Genomic DNA, 17325 nt, shown 5'->3' on the forward strand with positions numbered 1-17325 from the left:
TTTGGGGACAAATTCACTGTGAACACATTCACTCCTAAATGCTGCTGCTAGTTCTGGGTTTATTTCATAGTGACATCTTGTATAATATATAATATATACATATTTCATAGTGACATCCCGTATAATATATAATATATATGTATTTCACAGTGATGTCTCTGTATAATATATACTTTGTTACACAAGTACAACGTATGAAGTGTGAGTGGAAGAAGGGCCTCAAGACTGTGACATAAGGTAGCAGATATGACCTCACAGTTACTCTGAAATTCTATAGAATGGACTTGAGGTTTGAACCTGGTGATTTGGTCATTCTACTCACAGGGTCCATCCCAAGTCCTTGAGACTCAGCTATGAGAAAAGTCAAATGTAAGTATTGTACAAAGAAGAACTGTTAAGGAGGAGGCAGAGTAATTTCATATGTCAAAAATGTCTAAGCTTCACAGAAAATTACAGATATCAGGGAAATTTCAGAAGCCTAAATGGAGACATTAATATAAGTGTTATTGTAGCAGAATGATTTGAACTACTGGCCCGACGGATGAGCTGAGAACATTAACGACAGAGGTGCAGTGTTCAGTCTCTAGGCATTTGTGGGGATAGTTCTTGGGACAAATGTAGAGAATCAGGGACAATCCTGATGACCTTGTTCAAAATTTTATTTCCCACAAGGTAAAATTGTGTTTCTCAAAATACAAATATGTCACAAATCCTATGGTCCATACCAAGATTCAGAATTGTGGGCATTCTACAGATTTAGTACATTCTGCATGTGGTACAGAAGTTTGTTTTTCAACCAGACACCCTAGGTAATATTTGGTGGTACTTGTAAGTACTAAATTTTGAGAACTGGAGGGCAGAGGAAACATTTGACTGAACTGATTCCCAGAATCTAATCTAACAGAAGTTGGTGAAGGAGCTTTGCAGAATATGACCATTTAATCTAAGTTTGCCATGTAGTCAAGGAAGGAAAACATGGAGGCTAACTGGACTGTTTTGCTCTACTACATGAGAGCAGATTTCAAAATGCTTAAGTAAAATTTCAGCTCCATTTCAAGGTGCAGGGCTCTGGGAATGATATAGCTTGAGAGGATTGACCTTCTTTTGGAAAGTGATTCAGTCTGCAAATATTTAGTTTCCTTGTGATAAATAGGGTGAGGTCTCTAAAGATGCCAGCATGGTTGTTGAGCAGAGAGCTCTGAGCTTAGACTTCAGAAATAATGTGAAGGAGATTGAGAAGAGGTCCTGAGTCCCTCTCTTTTGAGGGCACATAGAAGATGCAGGCACAGAATTGTTAGGTGTATTAGTCAGCCAAAGGGGTGCTGACTACCAGAAATTGGTTGGTTTTTATAAAGGGTATTTATTTGGGGTAGGAGCTTACAGATAACAGGCCATAAAGCATAAGTTACTTCCCTCACCAAAGTCTATTTCCACGTGTTGGAGCAAGATGGTTGCTGATGTTTGCCAGGGTTCAGGCTTCCTGGGTTCCTCTCTTCCCAGTCTGGCTTCTCTCCCGGCTCAGGGTTCCTCTCTTCTCAGGGCTTGCTTCTTTCCAGGCTCAGGTTTCCTCTCTTCCCAGGGCTGGCTTCTCTTTCCTCTTTCCTCCGGGAAGTGCTTACTTCCCAGGGCTCCAGCTTAAGACTTAAGCATCAAACTCTAACATCAAAAAACCTCCTCTGTCCTTTGCCATGTCTTTTATCTTTGAGTCCCCTCCCACAAAGGGCAGAGACTCAACACCTTACTGGCAAAAGAGGTTTACTTTATTACTTAATCAAGTAAACCTCTGAATCCAATATAATCTAATATGCCTAGAGGAAAAGACCAACTTACAAACATAATCCAGTATTTCTTTCTGGAATTCATCAGTAATATTAAACTGCTACATTAGGGTATTAGTAAAGTTGTGTCCTGAAATGAGTGGAAATTTGCCAAAATGCTAAGGACAACACTTGTTTATATGCTTATTTATTTATTGCTCTTTTAATTTTTCTCATTTTACAAGATTAAGAAAAGGATGATATTGCTATTAATGCTAATGACAAGGGTTGACCTCTGTAACTGCTATTGATATTACTATATTATGAATTATGTTCTCACAAAAAAGTCAGGGAAAATACATGGTTAAAAATCAGAGTACCACGGAGAGAGGACTGTTCTTCCCCAAAGAGAAATGGGTGGGAACTGGGCCCGGTCACACATCAGTTCTGTGACTTTGGGAAGTTCCTTACTTCTTTCAGCATTTCTTCTAATCTTAAAAATGGGGAGCAAAAGACCTGACCCATAGATTTATTGTGGCTATTGAGGAATAAGAGATGTAAAACTCTAGTGCAGGTATACAAAATGTTATTATTTTCAAAGTCTCAAGTGTCTGGCCCAAATTACTTCTTATCCTATTAAAGGCAATTGCAAATGAAATTACTCAAGCAGGTGAGTCACTATTGAGAACAGGTGGGGAATGGGCATGAGACCAGGGCAGTGCCATTCTGATTTTCAAAACTGGAGACCAAGACAGAGTCAGAAAGCTACAGGCTAGTTTGTTTAACACTGATATTTGGTGGGCATTTATACATATTATTCAAAGAATGGAATGTTTGCATATGTGCAAGATATAAATTGATGCTTACTATGTCCACAGAAGAGTGCAGTTTGAGCAGGTTGCAGCACGTTAATTGGGTTTCTTGTGTTGACAAGGTTCCTCGATGCAGAGATCAGAGAATCTTGTTGGGCAGAGATACATGAATTACTGTAAGCCATGTGATGAAATTGTTATCTCATTGTTTCTTTGTGGTCAGAATTAAAGGGCCATGGCTATGATGGTTGCATTGATTAAATGATCATTCTCTTTAATGCTATTAGTTTTGCTCGGCAATCTAAGATCACTCATTAAATTAACTGATGAGAAAAATTAGTTTGATGATTATGTGGCTGGGATGGTTTTCCTTTGCAGCTGTGTAGAGCTGTTTTCCTAACAGTCTTCTCCTTTCCATGGAAAGGCCAGTTGGGTGTTTTTTGAAAGTGGGGATAGATGTAGTCTAGGAGCAGGGAAAAAGTGAGACTGTGGATCTTCACAACTGCCAACATAAAGACCGTTCTAATCTGCAAGAAGCAGACTTGTTTGCCTTTTTCCTGTGTTAAGCTGCCTTCTACATTTTTTGCTATAGATGCTCTTTTTTCCCCCCTTCTTTTTCAAAATCTGGTATAAGTCCAGAGTTTCCTGAAGCTTTGCTCTATTTTCTTGGGCTTGAACACACACACAAGGTTGCTACCTAGATGAACCACTTTCTTTTGCGAGTGATTCTCATATTTTATTCGAGAAGTTAAAGTTTCTCTCTATTCTCCACATAAGCTTGTAGTGGGGAGAGGCTATACCTACCCACTTGGCCAGCTGTTCTGGATGCAAATCTTTAAGAGAGACTGCTGGATTCCTATGGTCTACACCTGCACCTGATATTTACTGATTGTGTGTCTCAAGTTTGCCCTGGTCTCTTTTGGGAAGAACCACTTTTTTCCTCTGCTATTTTGGGCAGGTATTTCCCCTGCTCTGTTGTTTTCACATCAGTCTGTTTTCTATTGTCCTGATCCACTGTTTTTATCCAGTTCATGTTTTCTAGGTTTGTTATGATTTCTTCCTTTCCTTTATGTTTTCTTTTTTTCTCATTCCATGGGATCTTAAGTGACAGTGAAGGTAAATAGGCATATGGGTATTCTTCTTTAGAACACAGTATTTTTATTGCAGTGTCTTTAGGGAAAGAAAAAAAGCAAACCAAGAAGAACCTCATTAGCTATGTTGACACATTGTTTTGGGAAATGCTGATATAGTATTTTAGAGTTTAGAGAAATAAACAGAAATATTTAGTACTGGGACACTGTGAAATAGATGTTATTACATCAAAACATTACAGATGAAGAAACTAAAGTTTAAAATTATTTCATTATTTTGCCTCAAAAATTGAATGGAAGAGCTGGGATTTGACCCAAGTCTTCTGACTTGGCAGTAATTTATTATTATAAATGTAGTAAAAATTACAAAATATTTGAAATTGAAAATAACTTATAAAAATTTACTAAAAATTCCAACTAATATAATTAGAATATACATTTTTGTCATTGTTTTATCCTCCAGAATATTATTTATGTCTTTTTACATGGTTGTTATTATAGTGAAACACCCATATGTTTTGATTCCTTAGGTTTTATTTTCACCCCAAAAATGATATTATATAAATATTGCTGTTACAATTGTCTTTATGCATTTGCTTTCGGTATTTGTAATCTTTCCTTAAGAAAAATTTTCCAAAATGGAGATTTCAATTCAAATAAACACTTGATGGTTCCTATTATGTATTGACATACTGATTCTCAAGTTTTGTTCCAATTAACCTCAACCTCATAATGACCCCTATTTTTTTTGTTGCCATCTCATCATTATTTACCTTTGTAAAACATTTTTAGGAGCAAATTTTCACTACCACTAGTCCTTCTTAAAGTACACAATGTGGGAGGCAAGTTTCAGCAATTACAAACATTAAAAATAGAAAACATATTTTTTGTAGACTGTAACCCTAATATCAGGAAGAGTGTGAAAATGTTACCAGAAAGATATGATCTTGGGATTCTAATAAAAATAAAATTTAATTCTGATGGTCTGAGTCTTAATTCGTTCATTCTTGCTCAGAGCACCAAGCTCAGTGCCTGGCTTATGATAGTATAATAGATACTCATTTTGTAAAGAGAAAATCATGTATCATTTTCAGTTCCCAAATGGCACCACTTAAAAAATATGATTCTTTTAGAAATGAATGGCATGGGCACAAAGGACTTAAAATTTTAGCATGTACATAGCAGTTGAAAAATGGGTCATTTGTTGGCAGAGAAGAAAATGAGAGTGTGATAAACGTAAAAAGTAAGCAATACGTAACATTGTCCCAGTAATACCTGAGTGATAGAACTAGAAATAACACAGGTTGAAATATAAGTGCCTTGAGTTCAATATGAGGAAGAGTTTTCTAACAAATGAGACCAAAAATAAAATGCATGGTGAGAGCTAATAAAGTTTTGGTCACTTTTTTGGAAGTGTTTTTGGAAGTGTTTTGGAAGTGTTATGGGGTTTCTGTTGAGCTGAATTTGATAAATCTAATAATTAGTCTAAGTACGCTGCTCTGTGCTGTTGTAATTTTTCTTAACTTTTTCTTAATGCAAAAGTTAGTCCAGGGAAACGGACTTTGGCCCAGTGGTTAGGGTGTCCGTCTACCACATGGGAGGTCCGCGGTTCAAGCCCCGGGCCTCCTTGACCCGTGTGGAGCTGGCCCATGCGCAGTGCTGATGCGCGCAAGGAGTGCCCTGCTACACAGGGGTGTCCCCCGCGTAGGGGAGCCCCAAGCGCAAGGAGTGCACCCATAAGGAGAGCCGCCCAGCGCGAAGGAGGGAGCAGCCTGCCGAGGAATGGTGCCGCCCACACTTCCCGTGCCGCTGACTGACAACAGAAGCGGACAGAGAAACAAGACGCAGCAAAAAGACACAGAAAACAGACAACTGGGGGAGGGGAGGGAAATTAAATAAAAAAATAAATAAATCTTTAAAAAAAAAAAAAAAAAAAAAGTTAGTCCAGATAAGAATCCCATGTCTGTATACAACCTAGATGAGAACTGAATCAAAAGCAAGAAAAGCAATAATACTGTCCAGAAAACTGAATTTCAAGAATGTAAGTAATCAATTGCATTTTTGTATTGTCTCTTAGTCTCCGAATCTTTTAAATTGAAGAACTTGCAACTTTCATTGTGTTGTCATTAAAAACAAAGCAGTCTAAGAGATATTGGCATAGGTTTTGGCTTTTCTATAACTAGATCAGGGAAAGTAGTGTTCTTAGAAGAGATTAATTATATTTCTTGAGTTATTGACTTGTCAAGATAGATATTCCCAGATACTTGGTTAATTTGCTGAAAGTAAATATAATTTGACTTAAAATTATTTCCACACATTGCTTTTTTGAGACATCCTACTAATAAACTTTTTATTCAGTAAAGATTTCAAATCTGTATTTCTAAAATCTGTATTTTTTTCCAGAGAAAATCATATATATGCCTTGTCATAATATATCAAGTCTATTTTATGGTTGATTAAAAAGTGGAAGTTAGTATAGATTAGTCACATCACTTATTTTGATTTTAGATTATTTTATTGGATATTCAGACAGGAAATAAAGTATTAACGTAGAAACTGGTAAGGTGTGCAGATCACCCTTTTCCTTTTTTCAAACCCTAAGTAGGAAAAGAGAAAGTGGGATTGATGTTTCTTTGAGTAGGCAAGCCATAGGCAAGGGAACCAGATATTATTATGTGTTCTGAAGTTCAGTGCTCTTTGGATAACTGACTTTGAAAAATGACCCTCAGGGACTTGGATTATGTTGTGTGCTAGACAGATGCAGCTGTGAAGGCACAGATGGAAAGTTCATGGTGCTTGTCAGGAAGAAAGCAAATTCTTTTCTAGTCACCCTAGAAATCATATAAATTAAACTGATGACTTATTTTTACTATGGGCCACTTCTTATTGATAAACATTTCAGTTTTTCCATAATGGTTTAGGCATAAAAATGGAGAAATACTAATTAAATGGAATAGGCCATGTAAGGAAGCCATGTATCTAGTTATATAGTCAAGACAGCACAGACAGCAAAAAAATTTTTGATGGGGATAACAATAGTTCCTGCAAAACTTTGCTCACATATCTTTTCCCTAGTGAGCAAGTCTAATTTCACTTCATATACATTATAATTGCCAGCAATGGGATGGTAATATTTTATGGCTGTCAATTCCACCCTTAGTATATTAATTTTCTTATCTCCCTTTCTCTATATAATTCTATCATTAATCAATTTTGTAAAAAATGTACTCACGCTCTACTTTATTTGGTTACCTGTTTTTTGGGTTTTTTTTGGTTGCTGCAAATTAATTGCTGAAAATGCCAAATCCCAAATCTTCAAACAGCTGGAGTAAAATAATAGCCCTTCTCAGAAAAGACTAAAGAAAACTTGGTCAATGACACCAAATCTTTGCTCCTCCCTTCTCAATGTCATGTAATACGACTGTGACTTCCCGCCCCCTAACAAATGATGTCCAAACACTTAATACTTGAGAATGGCTTCGACCATGGCTCTCAAACTTTAGCATGCATGGAATCATCTGGAGTGCCTTCAAAATAGAGATTGCTGGTCTCCATCCTCAAAATTTCTGATTCTGTCAATTTGGACTGGGACCTGAATATTTGCAGATCTAGAATGTTCCCAGGTGATGGGGATGGTGTGGGTTCAGGGACCACACTTGGAGAACCACTGGCTTAGAATGTTTCTCATGATCTGGTCAAGATGAACCTAATCTTAGACCGCTCTCTCTTACTAGGTATGTTTATCCAACTATTTGCAATTCCCCAAATGTGCGTGGCCCTTCATGCCTCGCTTTCTACCTCCTGCCTTTCAAGGCCAATCTGGCTGAGGTAGTCTCTGTATTCTTTGACCTCCCAAGATCTCCTTTCCACTCCCTCTTGCTGTTGCCCAGCCTTTTTAACATAGGATTTATTGTTTGTTGGTAGTGCATTCCTTAAGGGTCCTAATTCTATTTTTTCATTTTTCTTTCCTTATTGCCTGCCCCCAGGCTTTAGGCTTTCTTGGAAAAACTGTAATCCTTGTGACATTCGTACGTTGTACCTTTGCTCTGTCTGCTAAGAGGCAGTGGTTACAAGTATGCTCTTTGGAACTGGATGGCCTAGGTTCAAATCCTAGTTTTGTTAGTTTACTGGCTGTGTAACTATGGGCAAGTTACTTAGTTTCTCTGTGCCTCAGTTTCCTCACCTGTATAAATAAATGTGATACCAATAATACATTCCATCTTGTTTGGTTGTGAGTGTTAAATCAGTTAACCCGTGTAAAAGACTTTGAACAGTAGTTTGCAAAAAAATCAGCAACATGTAAATGTATGCTATTATTATCACGAGAAGGCAATGTCCGTGAGGGGAGGAGTCTGTGCCTAAATAATATTTGTCAATTGAGTGAATTGTAAGGCATTCAGGAGGTGTGGGGAGGGCCACGTTAGCTAGCATTGGACTAGGAGAAAATTTGAAACATTTTGTCAACAAGGATACTCTAATATGGTGGTTTTTCTTGTTGAAATAGGCAATGCCTCTATTTCCATACTGATGCCTTTGGAAAGTTGTAAATTGAGAATCACACACTGGAATACCCAGTGCTGAGACTTTCCTAGGTCTCTAGCTGGAAGCTGAATTCAAGAGCACCATGCCAAGCTCCCTGCTCAAAGTGGGCTGCGCAGCTTCCCTAACACAAGGGTTAGTGAGCAACGCTCTAATTCACCTTGGCCAAGGACTGCCCAGGCAAAGAGCCTTGCCCTCATCTCTTGTTGGCGGCTTGGGGTTTTAGGTACCAGTCCTCATGCCACGGCAGGGGGGAGGGAGTGTGGGCAGGAACCCAGAGCCCTGAGCTCGTGTTGCTGAGTTGCCGCCACTTAATCTGATGACCTCAGCCAAGTCGTTTAACTGTTGGCCCTCAGAGAGACGTGTACTGTAGGATTTATAAGATCCTTTAAAGTGCCAAAAACCTGTCATTCTAGAATTGATCTTGCTACGACTCTATCAAGCACACAGCAAAGGAAAGAGAGCCCAAGAAGCCAACACCTGGAGGCAGACATGACTTCATCAAGCAGAAAACCCTCTTGAGAAAACCTTGATGGGCTGAGACTTGTGACAGGGTGGCACGAGGATGTATTCTTTGGGGGAGATGTTGAAAATTTCAGAAAGGGGATCGAGCATTTTGACGACCCCTGCATGGGGATCGTAGAAAGCTGTAATTCCCCCCCCCCCCCCCACCGAGTCAGAGCATTAGTGATGAAGCAGCAAGCACAGCGGCAGGGAATCTGGACACCGAGTGAGACACGCCCCTTGAAATAGCGCCAGTGTCTAGTGACAGTGACGCTTTCATACCAAAGGTTTTCTTTCTTTCTTTAAAAATTTTCAGGTATTGGCGAGGTTGGAGGGATTAGATGACAAGCAAATTAAAAAAGGCATGGGGTGAAGAGGAACATGGGAATAGCTGTGGGAATGACAGGAAAAAGGCATTGTCAGACACTGATTATACATGGCTTGGCCCATGCGCAGAACATTTTTTAGGGCCAGTGAAATCACCCTTGGAGACCGAATGATTGGCATGATATTGTCGGGAACAAAAAGGAGCATTTAGGCTGGAGAAAATGAAAGGTATCTCTCAAAGTGTTCTGCCATGCTTGTTTCTTCATCACGAGTTACATTTCCCGCAGAGCTAATTGGTCTTGCTGACAAGTCACTGGGGAGCAGGAAGCCAAATAGAAGCAAAGCCCAAGTGAGTTTTACCAAGTCCCCAAGTCAGGGAATCGTCCTGCACCGTACTGGGTGCTTTTAATAACTGTCCTCTGTGGAAGTAGAGGACCAGAATACCTGCTCACCTGTGAGGCTGTTTTCATCTTTCTGAAGTGACCCCCTGGGCCGGCCCGAATGTCTTCAGTGCATTGTCATCTCTAACTGCTGGCTCTCGAGGCTAAGCAGATGAGGCCACCTCCCAAGGCAAGCAGAGCCACCACAGCCGGCAGTCTCCCGCCTCCCAGCACACCGGCAGCCCACACCGTGGAGAACGCCGGGCCCTCCAGGCACCTCAGCTGGGGGCAGAGATCCAGCAAGAAATTGCCCCCCAAGTGAGTAACAGCTCAGACCCAAGGGCAGCCCATTTCCCGGACATTTGCGGGCAGCAGGACAACCTCCTGGAACTGGTGCCTTGGGGACTCTACTGTCGCCAGCAGATGGCTCCTTGGTCACGCTGGAGCACCAGTAGAGAGAGCATGGAGTGGCACTGGGGGCACGCCCTTCTGGCTATGCAGGAAAGGGGCTCCTGTCTCCTGTGCTCACGTCTCAGGGGCAGGAACTCGGCCCCAACGGCAAACCTCGCAGCAAGTCGTGTGCTCTGGCTGGGAAGCCATTTCTTGAGCGAGTCTACACTATGGCAGGGGGACAGCAGGTGACCAGAAGCAAAGTAATCCTGGGCTGTGGTGCGCTTTGGCAGGGCCTTCTGTAAGGTCCCTGTTACAGAAAGAAGGCAGCTGTGGAAATACGTAATCTGGCCCAGCGCAATTTTCCTGATATCACTCCGGACGGTTGAATGGTGGTAGGATTTATGGCCCAGGGTGGAGAATGCAGGGGTCCCAGCAGTGCACGCCTCTCATCTCGCCCTCTGTGCACAGGACTGCATTTAGCAGTGGAATTGGACAGGGCAGCTGTCCTCAGCTGTCCTCAGGCATATCCTGCTCTGAAGGTGTGCTGGTCCTAGAGCCGACAGCACTGGCCCACGGTGAGCACACCTCATCTGCAGGTTGCCCTCCACTAGACATTTGGACTTTTCCTTCTCGCCAAATTTTGATGTATAAATTAGTACCGGCTGTTCTTTTTGCCTAACGCTTTTTACCTTCAGCAAGACACTGGAGGCTGACAGAAGCCTCTGGGGCACCACTGATGTTTCTACCCACCCCGAAAGGGTATTGCTCCATCCTCCACAATAAAGCCTTCTGCATTTTCTCCCTTAGCCTCAGCAATACAGACAAAAGCATTTTTAGGAAAACTGCCGTGAACAGCAAGGTCCTGGAGCTGCTGTTTAATCCATTATCCTGTCCTTTATGTAAGTTGCCAATTGACTAACCCCAAGGATCGTGTCTCTAGACTTTTACTCAAATGATGTCTCTGGGACCTTCTTTCTAGTTCTGGCCTCTCTGGTGAGGCGAATTAATCATTTACATTTTCATCTACTTTTGTTAGGTGTGCAGCAGCCCAGGGGTGTGGAGGGAGGCGGGGAGTATGGAGGGGAGACTCATCAAAGAGCATTGTGTCATTGTCACAAGAGCCTGCTCTCCTTTCCTGATCCTTGGGCCGTGTCTGTGGATGACAAGTGCAGCAGGTGTGCGTGCCTGCATTTCCTGCTTTCTGGAATCTGTGAAGGAGTGTTGTGCTGTCCTCCCCAGGTTTTTCAGGGAAGGGGGATTTCTACATCTTTCCCTTTGTTTTCCAGGAAACAATATTATCTTCCTTTGTTATCTCTCTAACTAGTTTAGTCTTCCAGAAACAGGTTCACTCCAACCTCTCTCTGAATAGCTGCCTCTCCATCCCCTCCATATTCAATTGCCAATTGTCATGCTTGGTAAATTTTGACATCTGTCAATTCAAGTGCATTTGTAACTTGGGAATTTCAGAAACTTTTGTAAAAAATTGGAGAGCTGTTTTGAGGCAGAGGGAAATTTTTGTTATTGTTCAGCCTGCACTATCTAAAATGATTGTTTTAATGAAAGCATCAAGGATTATGTTCAAATATACTTTATCTAAAAATGAGGAATATGTTCTTTTGCCATCTTAGAAAATTCAGCTGTTTCTCTATGACAGTAAAATTTCAGAATTTTCACTACTGCCATTTAATTATGCTTTTGAGTAATATCACTATAGTTGCATGAATTTTAAGATGATTTTTTTTGGATGTACACATTAATATGCACATCAATATCTATTTTGGGTTCTGGAGTCAGGACTTTATGCAGAGATTGTGTGCATTTGGGAAAGTTTATTTAACTTCTCTGTAATTTGGTTTGCTAATCTATAATTTTGGGATAATAATATTCTCATAGAGTTGTTATAAAGAGTAAATGAGGTAATATATTTAAATATTTGCAAAAGTTTCTAGTACATAGTAGACATGCTAAAATTATTTAGCCATTTTTTCCGTTACTATTATAATATATTATCAGCTCTCAATTCCACAAGGAAACATCTAAAAACAAATTTTACAGTCAGTATGTGGTTGAGAAAGTCTGTGCTTTGTTTAATAATACTCCCTAAGGCGGCTTTTGAACTCCTGGGGGAATTAGTGAGGCTTTTAAAATAAAATGTTTGGGTCAGAAGGACAAAGGGAAACATGCTGGTAGAAATAAAATTCCTGAGGGTATCAGTAGATCTTGAAGAGTTACTGTTATTGGAACAACCAGTGGTGAAATATATTCCTTAAAAATTAGAAAAGAACCTAGAAATGCAGAAAGACAAGATCATAATTTAAAGTCAGAAATATAATTTGTGAAAAACAAAAGCCAGGTAAAACAAAAGCAATACAAAGGAGCAAATATTACAAAATAATATCAGGTAAAAAATATTTATTGAACACGGTGTGTGTGTTTTGTATTACATTGATCTCAACGGGAAATACAGACAATAAGCCAAATCTTTTCTCTTTAAGAGGCATAAAATCAAGTTGAGAAGAAAAGTAATACACATAAAATCACAAAGGACACTTGATAACCATTCTGGGGATTGTTCTTCTTTACCTAGTGCTAATAAAGTGAATATAAATGTGCTCTAGCTGAGATCATTAATGATTTCCTAATTGTTAAGGTCAGTAGAGACCATTTTCAGTTTCTTTCTTACTTTGACTCTGCTGTGATTAACACAATTCACCACTCCTTCCATCTTCAAATTCTACAAATAAAAGATCATTGTTTTATCTAAGCATGGATAACCTTTTATAATTTTTTAAAAAGATTAAAAAAAAAATTTTATTTCTCTCTTCTTCCCCACCCCCCCAGTTGTCTGCTCTCTGTGTCCATTTGCTGTGTGTTCTTCTGTGTCCGCTTGTACTCTTGTCAGTGGCACCTGGAATCTGTGTCTCGTTTTGTTGTGTCATCTTGCTGTGTCAGATCTCTGTGTGTGCTGTGCCACCCTGGGCAGGCTGCACTTTTTTTGCACTGGGCAGCTCTCCTTACGGGGTGCATTCCGTGTGCATGGGGCTCCCCTATGCAGAGGACACCCCTGCGTGGCAGGGCACTCCTTGCGTGCCTCAGCACTGTGTGTGGCCCAGCTCATCACATGGGTCAGGAGGCCCTGGGTTTGAACCTTGGACCTCCCATGTGGTAGGTGGATGCTCTATCTGTTGAGCCAAATCTGCTTCCCCTTTTATAATTTTTATTGTTTTGTTATTTTCAAAAATTTTAATATGAAGGATTTACTTCTATAATCCTCATAAGTGACCTAAGCAGGAGGAAGAAATTAATAAACAATAAAAAGTAATGTATTAGTACTGAAACATTGAAGATGTAGAACTGATAAATACATATAAGAACCTTTTTTTGAAATCTCATTTAAAATAGGCAAAGTTTTCAGAAGGTTCTTTGAGAAACACCAGCCTCCCAAATATTCATGTTAGGGAATGAGAAAAGATATACAAACAAGTAAAACCTACAAAGATAATCAACACCAATGTATAATCCTATACCAAATTTAAAGCATGTTTCAAATAAAAATAAAATAAAGCAAAATACTTATATCCATAATTGAGTCAAGTTAATGAAACAAACAAGGTCAATAAATTGTGGTTTACATATATAAATAATGTAAAACGATGTAGAATTATTTCTAAAAAAGGTAATTGGCTCAGAGATTTTCTTTTTTTTAATTTTTAAAAAATATTTATTTATTATTATTATTTTTAATTACATTAAAAAATATATATGAGGTCCCATTCAACCCCACCACCCCCGCCCCCCACTCCCCCCACAGCAACACTCTCTCCCATCATCGTGATACATCCATTGCACCTGGTAAGTTCATCTCTGAGCATCACTGCACCCCATAGTCAATGGTCCACATCATAGCCCAGACTCTCTCATGTTCCATCCAGTGGGCCCTGGGGGGATCTACAGTGTCCCGTAATTGTCCGTGAAGCACTATCCAGGACAACTCCACGTCCCGAAAATGCCTCCACATCTCATCTCTTCCTCCCGTTCCCCACACCCAGCAGCCCCCATGGCTACCGTTCCCACACCCATTCCACATTTTCTCTGTGGACATTGGATTGGTTGTGTCCATTGCACACCTATGTCAAGTGAGGGCTTAGATTGCACATGGGTACTGGATGCACTCTTCCCGCTTCTAGTTGTAGACACTCTAGGCTCCATGTTGTGGTGGTTGACCTTCTTCAACTCCATGTTAGCTGAGTGGAGTAAGTCCAATAAGTCAAAGTGTAGGAGCTGAAGTCTTTTGAGGCTCTGGGCCTGGGTGTCATATTATCAGTCCAGAGATTCAAATCCCCTACATATATCTTAAACCCAGCACCAACTACAATTCCAATAAAGTAGCATGCAAGTCTTGTGAAAAGAGATCCCCTCTGAGTCCATTTCCATCACGCAGAAACACCAGCTCCAAAGAAGGGCCATCTGTCATGGCAGTGAACCCCTTCTGCCATGACCATAGAACCCGTGGGTCTCTTTATCCCTCAAAAGAACCAATACCTGGGGTTGTATCTACCTTATCTGTCTCTTAGACTCTGTTCAGTTGTACATAGGGGTATTCCTTCTGACAACCTCCAGACTCTTTTTTAGAGACTCACAGCCTTATAATCTCATTTCTCCTTTCCATTTCCCCCTTACATTAGGTCAAACCACTTCCCGAAGTCATGTTATTATATATAGACAGGTATATTCTGCTGTTCCGCATTGAATCTTTAATTCAAGGTCATTTTCTAGTTGCTTCTTCAGCTGGTATGTGGTAGTGATCCCTCGGTGCCAGGGAGGCTCATCCCCGGGTGTCGTGTCCCACGCTGGGGGGAATGCATCACATCTACATGCTGAGTTTGGCTGTGAGAGTGGCCACATTTGAGTAACATGAAGGCTGTCAGGAGGAAACCCCCAGGCACAATGCTACTTTAGGCCTTGTTCTTATTGCAGGTGCATAGGCTCAAAAGTGTAGCCATTAGTATCAGGAGCCCACTGTTGGGCCCTCCTTCCTTCCTGGTTCTTGCCATTGCACCTGGAGGATTGCCGCTGCTCTCCCAGGGCCCACAACAGTGACCCCCCGGCCAGGAGCCCAGTACCCCCCCAGCTGTTGTTTTTAATTGTTTCCACTATGAGTATATATAGACATTACCATATACCCTGGGCATATGCCCTGTATAACTCCCTGTCAACCATATATATCCTGTCAATAACATCCCATATCAGTATTCCTCCGCTGCCATTGTTGAACCACTCTGTGATCCAAAACTTCCCATAAAGTGAATCCCAACATAATGCCAGCTTCAGAAGAGTCTTAGATCACCAAAATTCATATATACAATATACAGTATTTCCCCAGATCCACCATAAAACCTTTTCCCTTCCACAGCAATAATCTTTTAACTTATTCATATCATATTTCCTGAAACTGATGTACAGATTCCGAAACTATAGTTTTCAAACAAGGTAACATTTGTGCTTACTATGTGGTCCATACTTTAGGTTGTACAGTTTTCTAAATTTTTTAGTTATCCTATGTTTTGTCTTATGGTTTTCATTATTAGTCTGTCGTCCCCTATATGTTTTTGGTGTAATATTAGCTGTTTTATATTCATCCTCGTGTACTCTCACATAACTCCTCTTTTGCCCCCTTATTTACCTTTGTTCCATCCATTGCACGTCCATTTTCCCCTCCCCTTAGGGCCCACAACGCCTGCCAATCTAATGCCCTGGGAGCCGTCCTTTCTCACGAGAGATACAGTTCTCTCTATTCGACGGCATTAGTCTTCCCCAGGATATGGGTCCACCCCACCCAATGGTAGAACCCACCTTGGCAAAATGAGCCTTCAGCTCTTCCCTCTGGAGTCCGTCCCGCATCAGACCATACCCCCTGAGCGTCCTAACCAGGTAACCCTCCTACTTATACTTTGATACATTTTACTCAACATTTAGTTCTCAATGAACTTCTGGCACTCTCCCATGTTTGTATGTTGCCCCTCCCTCCCACCTATTTCTTGGACCATATTACCCCTCTTCCCATCCCCAGCCCCCCTCAAACCCAGAAAACCCCACCCGAAGGTAACCCCTTGCCCCCATTTTGTCCCTTCTTTGTGCTCTTACTTACCCCCAGCTCATCACAGATTCCACCCCTACAGACATTAACTCACAGGCTTCCTCCACCCCCCGATTTCCAGTAAGCCACTTTTCCAGACTCTAGCTCTCTGAGGCAGTTAACTTATTTCATATCATTGAGGTCATATAGTATTTGTCCTTCAATGCCTGGGTTGCTTCACTCAACATAAGATTCTCAAGGATCATCCATGTTATCACGTGCGATTGTAGTGTATTGGTTCTTACAGCTGAGTAGTATTCCATTGTGTGTATATACCACATTTTATTGATCCACTCATCTGTTGATGGACTTTTGGATTGATTCCAACTTTTGGCGATGGTGAACAATGCTGCTATGAACATTGGTGTACATATATCGGTTTGTGTCCTTGTTTTCAGATCTGATGGGTATATACCCAGCAGTGGTATTGCTGGGTCATATGGCAAATCTATGGATAATTTTTTGAGAAACTGCCAAACTGTCCTACAGAATGGTTGGATCCTTCTGCATTCCCACCAGCAATGGATGAGTGTTCCCCTTTCTTCACATCCTCTCCAGCATTTGTATTCTACTGTTTTTTTCATGGCTGCCAATCTTATGGGAGTAAGATGGTATCTCATTGTAGTTTTGATTTGCATTTCCCTGATAGCAAGGGATTTGGAGCATTTTTTCATGTGCTTTTTAGCCATTTGTATTTCTTCTTTGGAGAAGTGTCTGTTTAAATCTTTTTCCCATTTTTTAAATGGGTTGTTTATCTTTTTGTTTTCGAGATCTATGAGTTCTTTATATATGCAAGTTATAAGTCTCTTATCAGATATATGGTTGCCAAATATTTTCTCCCATTGTGTGGGTTCCCTTTTTACTTTCTTGACAAACTCCTTTGAGGTGCAGAAGGCTTTAATTTTGAGGTAGTCCCATTTATCTATTTGTTCTTTTGCTGCTCGTGCTTTTGGTGTGATATTCATGAAGCCATTTCCTATTACAAGGTCCTGTAGATGTTTCCCTACACTGCTTTCTAAGGTCTTTATGGTCTTGGCTCTTATATTTAGATCTTTGATCCATCTTGAGTTGATCTTTGTATAAGGTGTGAGATGGTAATCCTCTTTCATTCTTCTACATATAGCTATCCAGTTCTCCAGGCACCATTTGTTGAATAGGCCATTCTCTCCCAGTTGTGAGGGTTTGGTGGCTTTATCAAATATTATATGGCTATATACATGAGGTTCTATATCTGAACTTTCAATTCGATTCCATTGGTCTGTGTGTCTCTCCTTATGCCAGTACCATGCTGTTTTCACTACTGTAGCTTTGTAGTATGTTTTGAAGTCAGGAAGTGTGATTTCTCCTATTTCGTTTTTCTTTTTCAATATGTCTTTGGCTATTCGG

General features: G+C 40.5%; 1 long non-coding RNA gene across 1 annotated transcript in view; it reads left to right on the plus strand.

Annotated features, from left to right (window-relative positions):
* Positions 1-320: 320 nt before the first annotated feature.
* LOC139436627 (uncharacterized) overlaps positions 321-17325 on the plus strand; it is a 36943-nt gene continuing 19938 nt past the window's right edge. Inside the window, exon 1 of the long non-coding RNA XR_011645908.1 lies at positions 321-369. This is a non-coding gene — a long non-coding RNA (uncharacterized lncRNA). The remainder of the gene's footprint in view (positions 370-17325) is intronic.

The sequence above is a fragment of the Dasypus novemcinctus genome, chromosome 16 (assembly GCF_030445035.2).
Source record: "Dasypus novemcinctus isolate mDasNov1 chromosome 16, mDasNov1.1.hap2, whole genome shotgun sequence".
In the NCBI taxonomy this organism is placed as follows: domain Eukaryota; kingdom Metazoa; phylum Chordata; class Mammalia; order Cingulata; family Dasypodidae; genus Dasypus; species Dasypus novemcinctus.